At 43.6% G+C, this 13951-nt stretch overlaps 1 protein-coding gene across 2 annotated transcripts in view; it reads right to left on the bottom strand.

The window, feature by feature from the left end:
- COL21A1 (collagen type XXI alpha 1 chain) overlaps window positions 1-12790 on the bottom strand; it is a 209249-nt gene extending 196459 nt beyond the window's left edge. For both annotated transcript variants that reach the window (XM_045008463.1, XR_006577691.1), the window contains exon 1: window positions 12661-12790. The gene's annotated coding sequence lies outside the window, so the exon portion shown is untranslated. The remainder of the gene's footprint in view (window positions 1-12660) is intronic.
- Window positions 12791-13951: the final 1161 nt, after the last annotated feature.

The raw sequence follows: 13951 nt of genomic DNA on the forward strand, positions 1-13951 counted from the left end.
TAGCCAGTATAAATTCTGAGTTTGAGTCCCCAGCCCTTACGTGCTCTTCAGTTGCCTATGATGTAGCGCTGAGCATATGGCTGCACATATTTGTTAATTAATAATTAAAAGTAAAGGGCCGATACTAGCTACATTACTATTAGACAGAGGGGGTTTGATGATTTCCTCTAATGCTCCCCACTCCATTCTCTATCCACTGTATTGTAGTTTAAATAAATTACCAAAATAATTGAAACTAGCTGCATTGTATTGTATTATTTTCACAAAAATGCAGAATTTTGCAGAATTTTAAAATATAGTGTGCAGAATTTTTAATTTTTTGGACCAGAATTCCCCCAGAGTATCTATTGGACAGCTACAGGGCAGAGTGGCACCTTTTTTCTGGCTACAGCCAGGTGCACTGAAATGAAACATGGACAACTCATCACTATACTGCTTCATCAAAGATAAATCCATGCACACACACAGGTACAGGTTGCTATTTATTTATCTGCACCAGTAGCCTGCAGCTTTCTCTAACAGCATTTGCACTAATACCTGGCCCCAGCTCCAAAAGTTCTCCTTGCAAACAGAAGATTTTACTTAATTATAGAGGAAAACTCCTCTTTTGAGGAAAGATGCCTTACATATTTAGAGACCAACCCAAAGTAAACAGAGGCCTCCAATTCCTCTGGGCTGCCTATTTAGCCAAGGTCAAAATATAAAAACATGCTAACAAAAGATGTGTATATATTTGCAGTAATTTCTCAGGAAATAGAGAGTAGGTGTTTTCTTAGTACAAGAAGCCTTCCTAGGACACAGCCCTGTGATTCTGAAAATTAGGTGCAGCTGTCCCTTCCCCCTGTTTTGACTCCATTAAGGAAATCTGGGTCTTAGCTTCCCACTCTCCCAGAAGATGTCGCTAACCTTCATTTCAGAAGGAGAGTCATAAGTACTCCATAACCATAGGACCCCCTCTTCACAGTAAGTGGATTCACAATAAAGGTGACAGGCAGCAAAGAGAAACACAATTGCATTCCTCTATCTATTCTTTACAAACGCACCATGGACTAAAACATAAAACTATCGTTTTATAAGAACCAAAGTATATTAGCAAAAATTTTTCAAATGTTTTTCCTTGCAATAGTCAAAAGCAAGAGGCTCCTTATCCACTCATCTTAAATTATTATACAGGGATCAGGTTTTCATAGGTTATTAGTAGTGCCCTACCAAATTCAGAGTCCACTTTGGACAATTTCACTGCCAGAGGGTTTTTTAATTGGTCAGTTTCACTATTTCAGCTGTTTACATCTAAAATTTCAAGGTGTTGTGGTGTTATAAGCTAAGTTCCCCCCAAGTAAGCTAAGTTCCCTCTATTAAGCGCCGCACAGGCACTCAGGGCTGCAGTGTGGAGAAATGCCTCTTCCCCAGCCCCAGACCTGCTGTGGTGGGGAGAGGCATTCCCCCCCGCAGCCCCAACCCAGCCATAGCCTGGACCTGCCATGGCCGGGGGGGGGGAAGTGCCACTCTCCTGGCCCCAACCCAGACCTGCTGCAGCTGGGGGGAGAGGCAATCCTCCCCCAGCCCCAACCCAAGCCAACCCAGCCCCAGACCTGCCACAGCCGGGGGGAGAGGTGCTCCACACCCAGCCCCAACCCAGCCCCGGCCAAGACCTGCCACGGCTGGGGGAGAGGTGCCTATCCTGTGGCCCCAGCCCCGGAGCTGCTGCGGTGGGGAGAGACACCTCTCCTCCCCAGCCCGGGTGCTGCTGCAGGGAAAGAGAGCTGGGGGGACTCCTCTCTCCCTGCTATAGCCCCGGGGCAGCCTGCACCTCAAACCCCTCATCCCTGGTCCCACTCCAGAGCCCGCATCCCCAGCCGGAGCCCTTACCCCCCCACTCCCATCATCCCAATCCTCTGCCCCATCCCTGAGCCCCCTCCGACACTCCCCACCAGGGGAAGAGAGGTTGGAAGCCCCAAGCCCGGGCAGGAGCCACCGGGAGTGGGGGCAGAAGCCTTGAGCCCAAGTGCACCTGCCCTGCCAGAAGCCATGGGGTAGAAGCCCTAAGCTCCGTCAGGAGCTGCTGAAGGGGGCAGAAGCCCGGACCCCAGGCAGGAGCCACAGGGGGTGGAAGCCCCAAGCCTGCCTCCCCCAAGCCCAGGCAAGAGGCCACCGGGGGTGGGGGGGCGGGAGAAGCCCCAAGTCTGGGCAGAAGCCACCGGGGAGCAGGGAGGGCAGAAGCCTCAAGCCCAGCTCTGGGGCTGCTGCAGCACAGAAGGGAGGGCATACCACCCTCACTTCTGTGCTGCCTGTGGAGTTGGGTCTGATCTCCCCCCATAACGGCCATGCAGGGGAAGGACAAGTCTTTCCCCTCCCCACCCTGGCTGAACTAGATTTTGGTGACAGCAGATTTCACAGGGAAGGGATTATTTCATGGTCCACGACACGTTTTTCATGGCTGTGAAATTAGTAGGGTCCTAGTTATTAGAGGATTGCAGTGATTTGGAGACATTTTACTATCAACAGATTTCTATGATTTCTGGTGGTTTGAGCAAATTTATCCCATGAAGAACGGGGTTGGATTTTTGTTTGTTTGTTTCCCCTGGTGTCTTTAAGTGACCCTGAACCAGGATGTTTTCTTCTTCCTGGTTCTGCCTATTCTCTGTTGTACTGTCAACCCACAGTCCGTGCTTCCCCAACAGCTGTTTTAATTTTTTTCTGTGTCCATTTTTGCCACTGGGTCTTTACTTGTTCTCAAAGGGAAGAATTTTAAAGACACAAATGAGTTAGGTGCCCAACTCCCACTGAAAGACAAGGAGAACTCCCTTTCAGTTAGGTTGAGCACTTCACTCGCAGGTCTCTACATACATAACTTTTATTTTTCTCTTCTGGAAATCCATCAAATGTTTCCTGTATCTTATTGAGTCTTTTTAAGCACTCTTTTTATTCTTCCGCTTCTTGGTCTCTTGATTTGCTATGTATCAGCATCTTCAACCTTCTTCACTTTGGACAAAAAGTCATACTGGAAGCCATTCTTCTTTCATACAAATTCCAAATGAGTCTTCTGGCATATCTCGCTTTCTCTCTTCGCGTTCTGCTTTCAAGTAAGTACCTTAGTTCCTCAAGACACCTTTTTTTTTTCTTTTCTTTTTTTTTTTTTAAAGATTAGGTGATATATAAGTAGCTCCTGTTTCACTTGGTGCAGAAGTACATACCTTTTGTTTTCTGAATCATGGAATCATAGAAATGTCTGGCTAGCAGGGACCTCAAGAAGTCATCAAGTCGAGCCCTCTGCACTGAGGCAAGGCCATGTAAACCTAGACCATCCCTGAGAGGTATTTGTCCAACCTGTCTTTAAAACCTCCAATGATGGGGCTTCCACAGCCTTCCCTGGAAGCCTATCCAATGCTTAAATGCCTTTATAGTTAGAAAGATTTTCCTAATATGTAACCTAAATCTCCTTTGCTTCAAATTAAGCCCATTATTTCTTGTCCTACCTTTAGAGAACATGGAGAACAATTGATCACAGTCCTCTTTATAACAGCCATTAACTTATTTGAATACTGTTACCAGGTCCCCTCTAAGTCTTCTTTTCTCAAGACTAAACATACCCTTTTTTAATCCTTTCCGTGTATCTCAGGGTTTCTAAACATTTTATCATTTTTGTTGCTTTCCTCTGGACTTTACTCCAATTTGTTCATATCATTCCTAAAGTGTGGCACCCAGAATTGGACATAGTACTCCAGCTAAGGCCTCACCAGTGCTGTGCAGAGTGGGACAATTACCTCCCATGTCTTATGTACAACACTCCTATTAATACACCCCAGAACGATACTAGCCTTTTTTGCAATTGCATATTGTTGACTCATATGCAATTTGTGATCCACTCTAACCCCTAAACACTTTTCAGTAGTACCCAGCCACTTATTCCCAATTTTGTAGTTGTGTAATAATGAAGCCTACTTTTTTCCGATGACATTTTGTCAGCAATAGGGTGACCAGACAGCAAGTGAGAAAAATCAGGACTGGGAGTGGGGAGTAATAGGAGCCTATATAAGAAAAAGCCCCAAATATCAGGTCTGTCCCTATAAAATCGGGACATCTGGTCACCCAAGTCAGCAAGCAATCTGTCTCTGTTACTCTCTATCTCACTGAAATTAAGGCCAACATTTTAAAAATCAGAAGCCTAACTTTAGACCCAAATCTATCTCCTGTAGCTACTGCCTGAACAAATGGGAGTTCTGGTTTATCTATAGCAGATGGATTTCACTTTTCCTGTCTTGGGTTTAAATTCTGTCATCTGGAAATGATATTTGCCATTAAGTGCTTTTTTCTTGCAATATTTGGAAGTCTGTAGGTAGCTGAGCTGGAAAATAAACCCATCTCTCTGAAATTCAAACCTAGGGCTCTGTCCACTCTGCCAGATTTCATCCCTTAAATTTTATTTTATCTTTGTTTAATTCAAGTGTTGTACAGGTTACCCACCTATTATTTGGGTTACCATACAGATGTATAACTCTTTGATTTCAAATATTACAATGTGCTTATATTTTAAATTCCATTTTCTTCTTTCTCTCCCTTTTTTTCCTGAAGTTATAATTCTGTTTTCTCTACTTCTGATGGGAAAGGGGAAATTTCAGGTTCTTCTCTTGAGTGCAAGTAAGATGGAACTGTTGAGCTGTGGTTGTAATTAGTAAGAGGGTTGTCATTATCCAAACAGCTCCACTTAGAACTTTATGAAACAGAATCAGAGTTCAGGCCAGAGGCTACAGGAAAATGATCCAGAAGATTCCAGGGAATTTGGCATAAAAGGACTGTGTGGAAAGAAAATTACTAGAGAAGTTGCTAGATTTGCTGTGTATTTGAACATTTATATAAACTTTTTTTTAAAATTGGTTGGTTTAAAACAAAGCAAACACTTGCTGCATCTTATCCAAAGTGTGTGTGTCATTGTTACACTAGGCACCTATAGGGCTTGTCTAAGGAATCCTGGTAATGTGTGGTCAAGATCCCTGCCATCTTTCCTAGTATGGTAAAACTGTATGCAGTTTTTCTGTGCAGTTCAACTAGGCAGAGGGCTATACATGCAAAACTTAAAGCTGGTCCGGACTATTTTATATTTTAACAAATCCTACTGTCTATTTTTCATAAATATGAAGTGAAGTCCTGATCTCTCTTCATCAGAAATTGCAGACGGTATGGAACTTGGAAATTAATCATAGGAAGTGCTGAGCATGGAGGAGTTGGGGAGGGGCATGGGAGGACATTGTCCCCCAGACTGCAAGCCTCAGGCAGGCAGCCTAAGTGTGCAATGCAATATGTTCTGCAGAGGAGACAGGAGACATGCTGCTTCCAGCTTGTGCCCCTGAGGCAGAGAGTCAGAATTTTGTTTATAAACAGAGTGATTAACAGGTGATTAAGATAAGAAATGGCTGTTAGGATGTTTCCTAAAGTTAAATGATCTGTTCCAAGCTTAGTGAACTTCAAAAAGTAAGTAGTAAATGACAGAAAGTAATTGTAGATTTTTCTACAGATGTTTCAATTGTTGTATTCAAGAGGTGGTAACAAAGGGCTTGGCTACACTTACAAATTTGCAGCGCTGCAGCAGGGTGTGAAAACACACCCTCTCCAGCGCTGCAAATTGCGGCGCTGCAAAGCGCCAGTGTGGGCAAAGCCCCAGCGCTGGGAGCGCGGCTCCCAGTGCTGTACGTTATTCCCCACAGGGAGGTGGAGTATGGACAGCGCTGGGAGAGCTCTCTCCCAGCGCTGGCGCTTTGACTACACTTAGCGCTTCAAAGCACTGCCGCGGCAGCGCTACCGCGGCAGCGCTTTGAAGTGCTAAGTGTAGCCACAGCCAAAGTTACCAATATCTTTCTTTGAGAAGATAAGTTATTTTTTAGACAAAGAATGCAGTAGATTTCAAAAAGGCATTTGACACAGTTCCACATGAGAAATTATTAGTTAAATTGTAGAAGATGGGGATTAATATCAGAACTGAAAGGTGGATAAGGAACTGGTTAAAGGAAGACTACAAAAGGTCATACTGAAAGGTGAGCTATCAGGCTAGAGGGAGGTTACTAGTGGAGTTCCTCAGGGATCACTCTTGGGACCAATCCATTTAACATTTTTACTACTGATCTTGGCACCAAAAAATGGAGTGTGCTAATAAAATTTGCAGATTACACAGAGTTGGGAGGTATTGCTAATACCGGGGACTGGAATACCAGACAAGAAGATCTGGATGACCCTGTAAACTGGAGTAATAGAAATGGGATGATATTTAATAGTGCAAAGTCATGCATTTAGGGACTAACAAGAATTTCTGGTATAAAATAGGGACATATCAGTTGCAAGTGAAAGTGGAGGAGAAAAGACCTGGGTGTGTTGGTTGATCACAGGATGACTGTGAGCCATCAAAGTGATGCGGCTGTGAAAAAGGCTAATGCAGTCCTAGGATGTATCAGGCGAGGTATTTCCGGTAGACAGGGAAGTGTTAATACTATTATACAAAGCACTGGTGAGCCCTCATCTGGAATAGTGTGAACAATTCTGGTCTCCCATGTTTAAGAAAGATGAATTCAAACTGGAACAGGTGCAGAGAAGGGCTACTAGGATGATCTGAGGAATGGAAAATCTATCTTATGAGAAGAGACTCAAAGAGTTTGGCTTGTTTAGTCTAACCAATAGAAGGCTGAGGGGAGATGACTGCACTCTATAAATACATCAGAGGGATAAATACCAGGGAGGGAGAGCAGTTATTTAAGTTCAGCATCAACGTGGACCCCAGAACAAATGGATGTAAACTGGCCATCAACAAGTTTAGGCTTGAAATTAGGCAAAGGTTTCTAACCAGCGGAGGAGTAAAGTTCTGGAATAGCCTTCCAGGGGGAGCAGTGGGAGGCAAAAAACCTAACTGGCTTCAAGACTGAGTTTGATAAGTTTATGGAGAGGATAGTATGACAGGACTGCCTACAGTGGCATGTGGCCCATTGACAACTGCCAGTAGCAAAAATCCCCCAACAGCTGGAGATGGGACACTAGATGGGGTGGACTCTGAGTTACTACAGCAAATTATTTCCCAAGTATCTGGCTGGTGGGTCTTTCCCACAAGCTCAGGGTCTAATTGATCTTTTTATTTGGGGTCAGGAAGGAATTTTTCCCCAGGTCAGAATGGCTGAAACCTGGGGAGCAGGGGATTCACCTTCCTCTGCAGTATGGGGCCACTTGCAGGTTTAAACTAGTGTAAATGATGAATTCTCCAAAACTTCCAGTCTTTAAGCCATGATTTGAGGACTTCAGTAACTTAACCAGAGGCTAGGGGTCTATTACAGGAGTGAGTGGGTTCTGTGGCCTGCAATGTACAGGAGGACAGATTAGATGATCATGATGGTCCCTTCTGACTTTAGTAAGAGTATCTGAGTAAGAATATATGTTACAATTTTAAACCTAACCAGTGTCCCATAAGTGACTTGCCACAAGATGTCAGAACATCTTGTTCTTGTATTAACATGTCTTGTATTAGAGCTATTATTTATTTATTTTTCTTTCTTGATATAGAAATTAGATACAATACTCCTGTCAGATAGTTCTCAGTTATTATATGCAAAAACACTAGAGTTTTCAGTTGCCTAAGTAGTCCCTGGAATCACAATTAATGTTCCCCCCACCCCACCCCATCTGAAATGGGGACAGGCACAGAATTCCCCCACACTGGGAAATTTCCCCCACAAAGTTGGCCTCACTGGAACTGCCCCACCTGCTCCTCCCAAATATAGAAGTCTTACTAAGCCTATGGTGCTGAGGTTTTGCAACTTCTACTGAGGTCAACAGGAGATGTGGTTCCTTAGCACCACCTAGGAACAGGCCTTATGTACTCTGGTCTGGTTGTTATGAAGACATATCAGCTGTCCACTAACAAATTGATAAGTCTGTGTTTTGCACGTAATAGCCACAGAAACAGTATTTATCTCCTCTGTCAACCCACTATCGTATATACATTTGAAAAGTACAGAGCAAAAATGCTGCAATCGTGGACACCAGAGATTAAATTTTTGGAAATCATTGACTCTGCTTCATGAAGAAAAGTACAGATTGTTATAAAGATATTTTGGAAAACACATAAAGGTATGCTTTAAAAATTGTTGGTTTATTCTCAAGCTGGAGTTCAATTTTTTTAAGCTATTGTTGATGTAGGGTATAACTGTGGTCAAGCAAGAAAGAACATGTTTTATCATCACCACAACTCTAAAAAGGTTATTATACAAAAGGAAGAGAAGAAAAAAAAAGTATACAAAGATAGTTTGGAAAATGCAAAACAAACATTTTATGTATTTATTTCAACTAATAAAATGTACTTAGCCTGTGATCTGGGTCTTGTAGTATTTGTATATGTTTTAAAGATTATTTACAAATTTACCAAATATCAACACTAAAGCAAAATCCACCCACAAAAACTGGGACTCTGCCCACTCCAACAATTCAACCTTCCCCCTCCAAATTAACCTGCATTATGTTCTGAAAGTTGATAAACTTAGATTTTGGCAGCCCATGGAATATGTATTATATTGCAGAGTCCCAGACCCTCTAATGAGAATGTCCTGTCCTCAGACAAAACACATTCCAACACATCTCAACTGCCAGATTAAAACATGGAAAGGGAAGCAAGGACTATCCCTTTGTTATGTTTACAGTGTCTAGTGCAATGGGACCCTAACCTCCAGGCACTGCCACTACCAAATAATAATCTCAGGGATAGTCAGGACCTCAAGTATAAAGGACTTTCTAACCAAACAAAATACTGATGTAATGCAGAAATATAAATTTTCTAGACAGTAATGTGACGCTCACTTAAAAGGGTTTACTTTGAACTGATAATGAATTCAAAGTAATCCTCTAAAATAAGTCTCATTAATATGAGTTAAAAGTTTTACTTTTCATGAGACCACAGAGATAATTTCAAAACAAGTTTCCCTGCATTCTATGTCTGTTGTAAATTATAGTGGATTTATGTTTTCATGCCAGTCAACTCCAATGCCAAAATGTTTTTTATTTTTTACACCACCATTTAAGAACTCGTTTCATTACAGCATAACACACATTGAAAAAAGAGATTAATTATCTTATCCTTCATTGAAATGATTTACACTGCATAAAATACTAGAAAGTTGACATCTATTTGCTTTATAATGCTTTATTTCTATTCAATTCACTACTCAGTACCATCAACACTCCTCACCTCCCTGGTTTCTATCTGCTTGCAACAACCCTGGAAAACTAAACCAAGCAGCATTACTTTAAGCCAATTGCTATACAGATTAATGGAAGAAAAGTTTCCTTTGTACATCTCACAAAACTCCAGTATCACAGAAATTAGAGGTCTTTTCCATCTATTAGGTCATTTTGTCCATGCCTCTGGCAATGCAATTTTGCTCTCTACAGTATATTGCTCAGTGCTATGACCAGTCCAGTTCTATGCAGTATCATTTAGAAGTCAGCCAGGATTCAGTCTATTCTCCCACTCATGGACGAGGGTTGCAAATAAACTCCAAAACTTGGACTTTCCATTTGACACAGCAACATGCTACTGTCACAGCACAGTAATCTACTTAAATGATCTTTTTTTCACATCCAGGTTTTACTTTGGATGAGTAGCGATGACGACTTACAACCACATCTGACTCAAAGAGAGAAATTCATCTGTGGTACAGATGGCCATGCAAGTGCATCTACGCCACTTAAGCCCCATTTGGGCTGCAGAGCAGGCTGCCCTGCAACTCTGACCCTGGGCTAGGTGGTGGATTTCACCTCCCCGGTTCTCTGCACTCCACCCTAATAGAGCCCAAATACTGGAACTTTATCCAAGTCAAAGGAATGTCATCCTTAATCCATAAAATTAATTAATCTTTCTGTTTAAAACTTTGAGGTGTTTCGGCAAAACTTAAAACAAGATGAATGGGTAATATAATGGCAGATTAAAATCAATGTGGCCAAATGCAAGACAATGAACTTTAGGAGGAGTAATTTGAACTGATCATATACCTTAGTGGGCTCTAAATTAACTGGGTTCTAAATTAACAGCTCAGGAAAAACATGTGGGCATCACTGTGGACAGCTCAGTGAAGATTTATAGACTAACAGGCCAGAAGGGGCCACTGTGATTATCTAGTCCTACCTTATTAACCAAATGTGTAATCTCATAAAAAAATCAAGTTAGTTTGGCAGGATTTATTTTCCATAAATCCATGTTGATTGGCATTAATTATATTACCATCCTTTAATTATTTATTAATCAAGTCCCATATCAGCCATTCCATTATTTTGCGCAAGATGGATGTCAGACTGACAGACCTATATTTACCCAGGTTGTTCTGTTTACCCTTTTTAAATATTCCTAGAGTTCCAGAAAATCAATATTCCTGGTCCAGCGAGTTCCTCCATTAGCTCTTTTAGAACTCTTAGATGCAAGTTACCCAGACCTGTCAATTTTAAAATGTCTAACAACAGTAACTACTGTTTAACATCTTCCCAATTTACTATTGGAATGGAAATGGTTGTTTTCCCCCCAAATATAGAACAGAAATATTTACTGAACACTTCTACCTTTCCTGCATTATTGACAATTCAACCATTTCCATCTAGTAATAGGCCAATACTGTTGTTAGGATTCCTTTTGTTCCTAACATATTTTTTAAATTCTTTACTGTCCTTAACTCATCTGATTGTGTTGTTTTGCTTCCCTTACCAATTTTCTACAATTCCTAGCTTCTGATTTATATTCTATTGCTGTCAACATTCATTTATTCCATGTGTTTATATCTATATTATAAAAATTATTTTTTATAGATGTCTTCACTTCCACTGTAACCAAGAAGTTGTTTTTTAATCAGTGCACCCTCGTTTCTCCAGTGTGGGATTGCAACTTTTTTTGAGTCTAGTAAAATGTTCTTAAACAATTCCCAATTATCATTCACATTTTTCTGTTTAACTTCTTTTACCCAACTGATTTGGCTCATAATTATTTTCAGCTTTGTGAAGCTGACCCTTCTAAAGCACCACATATATGTATCACTGGTTTGTAGAGAGAAGACTTATTCTCAATCTACAGCCCTGGTGAAAAAAAATGTCCCTATTAGTATGTTATTCTATAATTGTTTATTGCAGGCTTTATTACACCTTCTTCTGAAGAATCCATTATTTGCCACTGTTTGAAATAGATTACTGGACTGAACAAACTACTCATCTAATCCAGCATGGTAAGTCTTATGTTTACTTAGAACGTGTCTTCACTTGCACATCACCGCAAAAGCATCACCAGTAAGCGCTGTACGCCTCTCATGGAGGTGGCTTTCTTTTTGCAATGGAACTTCTGAGTTTCACTGCAAAAAGTCATTGGCAAGTGTAAACGCTCCCAAGTTTTTTGCGCAAAAAAGGGACTTTTTCCACTTTAAATGGCAAGTGTAGACATGCCCTTAGAAACATTTCCTTTGAACAGTTGGTATCAGTACTAGCACATTACAATAGGTATGGTTCTAGCTTTGGTAGTTGTATATATAATTTTAGAGAAGAGGAGAAATCACATCACAGAAACTGGCATAAAAAATGAAGTAACTGAAGGCTAGAATTTGATAACCTTTCTTACACTGAATATATATAACCATATAAATAATAACAACTATTAGAGATGGCCCACAGAGTGGAATTGTCATACCAAGTGATTTGCAGAATTATAACACTAAAATAACCTGTGCTATAAATATATTGCACAATGCTTTGAGAATGTGAATTGCTAATTATACTATAACTATATTATTTATTATTAAAATTCCAATATTCCTGTACTAAGAAGCTAGCTACCAAACAAGTTTGAATTGTAAATTTGCACAAAAGGGGTGGCTTGTTTTTCCAACTACAACACAAGAAAAAAGAACTATGAGACTAAAGGGTTATGATGCTATATCGATCATATAATCTTGTGCAAATAAACTGAGCCATAAAGTCATGCTTGTACAATCTAGTGCACATGCAAACACTGTGGCTAGAGAGAAATCCATCAGTAACACATTCCAGTCCCATTTCTGTTTTGTTAAATGCATAGATTATATAAGATTTGCACTTGTAATTTGCCAAGGTTATTCCACTCCCCACTCCTCTAGGCAGGCTCTTCACTAGAGGAAAACTGGCTGCATGTTTTAAAAGTTTGTAATAATTCACAGATTTTAGGCCAGTCCTGAAATCTACACCTGCCATTCAAAGACAAGCTCCCCCCACTTACTCTCTCCTCTGAATGAAACTAAAGGATACACAGGGAGGTCTCTGCTCCCCTGTGCTTCAAGTATCACCCCAGTTCATGTCATCAGTTCATAACCCAAATCCCTGCAGTCCCTATGTGGTGTGGGAGCACTGAGGCGGTGAAAAGACAGCTCCCTACCTCACCCAATACCTCAGCATATGCCCAGTCTGTGAGAGCGGAGTTTCAGCAAAGGCCACCGCGGAGCCCGTACCCAACCAGCCAGCTCCCTTCCCATGCGATCACTGCCGCTGGTGCCCCCCCGCCTGGAAGGAGCAGCGAGCAATGCACGAACAGAAAGCAAACCCAGGGGCTGCTGTGACAATGTGTCTGCAGCTCCTCACTAACTACCTGCGAAATCGCTTTTGCCAGCTGGAGCCAGCCTGGGCGCGTACCTGGTTTGCGCGGCAGAGGCGGACGGCGGGGGCTTGCTGAGCACGGACAGGCAGATCCTACCAAGAGGGGCAGTGGGCAGCAATAAAGCAGCCTGACCCGAAGTGCTCTCAGCGTGAGCCTGCCTCCCACGTCCCCGCCCCGTCTCACGCACCAGCAGCAGCCCGTCCTGCGGGTCTCATCCTCCCCAGCCCAGCCCAGCCCAGCGGCTGTTTTACTCAGCCCCAGGGCGAGGGGCGGAGCGTGGGAGATCAGATCCCCCGTGTGCCCCCAGCCCATGTAGCTGATTGGTTAGAGGTAGGGCGGCGGGGGGGGTTCTTATCGCCCATGCTCCGCCCCCCCTCCCGCAGTGCCCGAGAGGCGAGAGCCCCCTCGCTGTGGGGCTGGAGGGGGAGGATGCGTCCCGGGGCTTTGAGCGGCCGCGCCGCGTGGGGCTGCGCGTGCCGCGCACTAAATCAAGCCGCGTCGGAGCCGGCTCTAGCGACCCGTGATCGGCGGGACCCCGGCCCTGGGGTACTGCAGCCCTTCCCCCCGCCCAGCCGAGCTGCAGCTCGCCGGGCTGCCCCGGCCCCCAGCCCCGGTCCCGCAGCCAGAACCGCAAATAGCCGCGGGCTGAGCCGCTGTCCAGGCACCAGCTGGCCCCAGAAGCCCCCCACCTTCCGGGGATGGACTTGGCCCCAGGAGGCGAGAGGCTGGTTGCTGTAGCCGCAGTGGGCTCTGCTTAGGAGACCAGCGGCCGCCCGGCATGTGGCTCACACCGCATCCGCTCAGCCAGGTGCAGGGCTGGGGGGAGGAGGTTGCTCTGAGCAAGGTAGGGAAGGAGTCCCGGCTGCCCCTTCCAGGAAGCAGAGCCTGAGCCTCCAGCTAGGGGTCTGGCGAGCCCCTGTGCTCTCAACCCTGTCATAGAAGATTAGGGTTGGAAGAGACCTCAGGAGGTCATCTAGTCCAACCCCTGCCTAAAGCAGGACCAACACCAACTAAATCATCCCAGCCAGGGCTTTGTCAAGCTGGGCCTTAAAAACCATTAAGGATGGAGATTCCACCACCTCCTTAGGTAACCCATTCCAGTGCTTCACCACCCTCCTAGTGAAACAGTGTTTCCTAATATCCAACCTAGACCTCCCCCACTGCAACTTGAGACCATTGATCCTTGTTCTATCATCTGCCACCACTGAGAACAGCTGAGCTTCATCCTCTTTGGGAACCCCCCCCCTCCGCCCCCCGGTAGTTAAGGCTGCTATCAAATCCCCCCTCACTCTTCTCTTCTGCAGACTAAATAATCCCAGTTCCCTC

This window comes from Mauremys mutica, chromosome 3 (assembly GCF_020497125.1).
Source record: "Mauremys mutica isolate MM-2020 ecotype Southern chromosome 3, ASM2049712v1, whole genome shotgun sequence".
NCBI classification, from domain to species: domain Eukaryota; kingdom Metazoa; phylum Chordata; order Testudines; family Geoemydidae; genus Mauremys; species Mauremys mutica.